We start from the raw sequence: 3,703 nt of genomic DNA, 5'->3' as shown, positions 1-3,703 counted from the left end.
TGGTCATTCTCAGGGCTAAATGGTCTCCTAAAGAGGGAGCTACCACTCTTTACTTCTAAGGAAATTGCAGTGGGTGGCACTGAGAATATGACAGTCCCATTGAACCTTCCAGGAGCTCTTGGCCTCCCAGCCTCCTCCTGGTGACCTTCACCACCAGGGATCCGAAAGTCGCCGAATGATGAAGGAATATCAGAAGTCTCATGAAGAATTTACATCAGTCAAGCCCAGATTGTCTGCAAAATACGGAAAAATGACTACAAGGTTTATTGATTTAGGATCATGTCCTCACTTTTACTGTCAGTGCCAGCAGCTGTTTGTTGGAACTGAGGTCCCAGTTTAGTTCATTACTGTTGGCCAGGAGGAGATTATGAACCTGAATCTCAATGGTATGTGTGAGGCTTGGCCTTAGTCAATATTTACACATAATGATAGTTCTCATCAAGGCATAAGGACTTGGTTATGAAATGATTATATATCACAGCCCATTGATAAACAGGATTTTAATTATCAGCAGTCGCAGCAACAACAAACATTTATTGAGGAGCTACCCTGTGCCCTAATTGAATAAATGAATTTATTAATCGTAGCTTCCTGTTCCCATAAACATTTGCTAAGTTCAATCTCAGCCAAATCACACAGGCACCACTCCGAGATACCTCGTCATTCAAAAAAAATTAACTATTTTCTTACAATATGAAGAGGTTTTTGCTTGTGCTTAAAAGTGTAACTGAAGTTTCCTCAGCAATACCCGCCTGACAGGGCACAACTGGAAGTCCTGTGTGTCTACAATGAGCGTTTCCAGAACTTCCAGTGGTGGGATCCTTGGATATGGAGGCCCGGTTCCCTGGCAGAGTCTCCAAGTGTCAGCACTTTTGCCTCCCCAGTCCTCTTGCTCCAGTGTGCCGTGGTCTTCCCTTGCCCTATGTCTGTTGTGTGTAGGTTGCGTGGCTCTCGGTAGCCCCTGGGTAAACCTGATCCCTCTGTCCTGCTTGGTCCTCAGGGCCCCTTCAAGCTGTGGGCACTGACACTGTCCTGGGGTGGAGCGTCTCTCTCCCTCCTCAGTGCCCCCTCTGGCACCAATCTGGTCATCCCTTTGGCCATGGATACGGTGACCTCTTTCCAAATACTCAGCTGGAGTTTGGATTCAAAGGGAGGATGCTCTTGTATTTGCAGATTCCTGCCATGCCTTTGGTATTGTGACTCTTTCATTTCATCTTTCCTGTTCCATTTAATCCACTCCTCCTCCCAGTCTGTGGGAACCTCTGCCCAGAATCCCTCCAGGGAGGGGTGGGAAGGCGCATGGGGGTGCTGCCCTGAAACACCCGATCGTTTCTCGGTTCTCACCCTCAGCCAGTGCTCCTGGAGCTGAAGCACCTTCACTGTGGCCCTATGACTTCTCTGCTGGGGAGAGTCGGTCCTACCCAATTCCTAGGCCAGGAAGTCAAGGACAACTCTCACCACCTGCTTGTTTATGAGGCTGATGGGACACGATAATTTTCTGAGATTTCAGTTTTTCTTCCTTCACGTCACCTCCAACCTTCCCATTTCTAACAGAAATCTGGGCTTTGCCCTCTCTTGCCTCAAAAGTAGAAGCTCCTCCCAACATCTGGAAAAGCCTAAGCTCAAGTGAGATCAGGTACCCCCAGCAAAGGGGAGGAGAGCCCAGGGTGCTTTGAGGGCATTAAGTGGGGAGGGGAGAGATCCCTCACTCCAGACTGGGAGGAGGTTGGAGGTTGGTGAGTTTTATCAGTAGCTGGGGACACCTACCCCCCAGTGATGGCTGCCCAAGGGTGGCGAACTACTGAAAAGGAATGCCTGCCTGATGCACCTCAGGGGCAGGGTGCTTCTATTTAGTAGTTTGCCGAGGATTTTCCGAGCCCCTTGAATAGAGCAGAAACAGCTGAGCTGCCATATCCCAAAGGGTTGGGACTGTGGAGACCCCAGTGGCATTTTGTCCCCCAACGTCTCATGGCCAGGGGGACTCCCCAGTGTTTAGTGCTGCTTAAGATCCAGGGACCTTTATGTGACCTGGGGGTGGAGAGTCCTAATAATGACTGAGTTGACTCTTCTACGCACCAGGGGTGGAGCTTAGAATTTGACTGAAGTTGATTTAAAGAAAAATAAGGAATTGTGATATTTCTTGCACCCTGTGCTGGTGAATGATCATTGGCTACACTCTGGTCTTTGTACCTCTCACGAGGGCCCATGACAAATAAAATCCACGCCACTCCACAGGTTTGATGTCATGTCATGCCATAACCCTGTTCAGTGGACAATCTGAGGGAACCTTAAATGACATTAGAATTACTGAGCATTCAGAATCCACATTCTAGTTTCCTAATATGAAGGTTTTTTTTATTGTGATGCAAAGTTCTAGGTTAGACGAAAGTAGCAGGTTGAACTTGTTCTGTGTGATCGGTTTGCTTAGTGGTTTAGCAGCTTGTGAACAGAAAGGAAGGATATGCAGATAGCAAGAAGCAGAACAAGTCGGTGAACAATGGTTTTGATTGTGAAATTCAGTTAAACTTTCCAACAGACAGCCTGATTTGGGAGTGAGCCTTCATTCATTATTCATTAGTACCTACTGATTTTATGCTGCATTCTAATGGCTACCCACGTAGCCCTGAACTCGATAGAAACTGTATATTTTAAAACAGCAAAGAGAGTAAATTTCAAATATCTCACCACAAAAAGTGATAAATGAGGTGATGGATATGTTAAGTAGATAGATTTAATCGTCCCGTATTGTAAACATACATCAAAACATCACATTGTACCTTGTAAATGTATACAAGTTTGATTTTTCAATTAAGAATAATGTTAATAAAAAAATTGCTACAATGAAAACAATTGCTATTTATTACCTTAAACTGCCTAGAGTTGATCTAGGAACTTAAACACAATGGTGGCAGCTCTTTATTTTCTAGGTGGATGCTTTCTGCACGTAATAGGTGATTGTCACTTAACATGCAGAAGGCTTAGAGGCCCTTCCTTTGGAAGCCTGTACTACTTTAGGCATCAATGGGGAAATCCTAGTGGCACAGAGAGAGCTTGTTAAGTACCAGGCTTCCTGCTCACTTCGTTCCTTACCAAGAAAATTTAGGAGATAAGCAGTGATGGAGAACAGCACATGTGTTCTGTGGGACACGCATTTAGGCGAGGCGCCCTCCTCTGCCTTCTTTATCCATTCAGAAGGGTGTGGACTTTACTGATCACCCCCATTCCCACCCAGTAATTCTAATAATCAAACATTTAATAATGATGTAAAAATAATTTTTAGTAATACCTAATCTTACTCCCTGGTAATCAACTAAACACATTTGCCTGGTTGACCATCTTTTTTTTTTTACTAATTAGTCTTTTCAGAAGTAGAAGCCAAAAAGTTGTCTCTTCTACACCATGTTTTGGCCATGTGGATTAAGCCAGAGTTGAGGAAATGAAGCATACACACGCCACCACTCACAGAACACCATTCTAAATGCAGAGAAAACACGTGATCCCATTGGAGGGTGGGGAAAGGCCATGGGCACGACTTAAGCCACCTTAATGTATGTACCAGGCCCTTCGTATATATTTTTTCATTTATGAGACAGGCACTAGTGCAACCATTTTACTGATAAAAAAATGGAGTCTTAGAGAAGTTAGTGTATTGTTTAGGGTCTCACATAGGCAATTCCATGGAACTGGAATTTAAATGTGGTCT

This window comes from Lemur catta, chromosome 5 (assembly GCF_020740605.2).
Source record: "Lemur catta isolate mLemCat1 chromosome 5, mLemCat1.pri, whole genome shotgun sequence".
NCBI lineage: Eukaryota > Metazoa > Chordata > Mammalia > Primates > Lemuridae > Lemur > Lemur catta.
The sequence above is the reverse complement of the archived record's forward strand: the minus strand, read 5'-3'. Positions refer to the sequence as shown.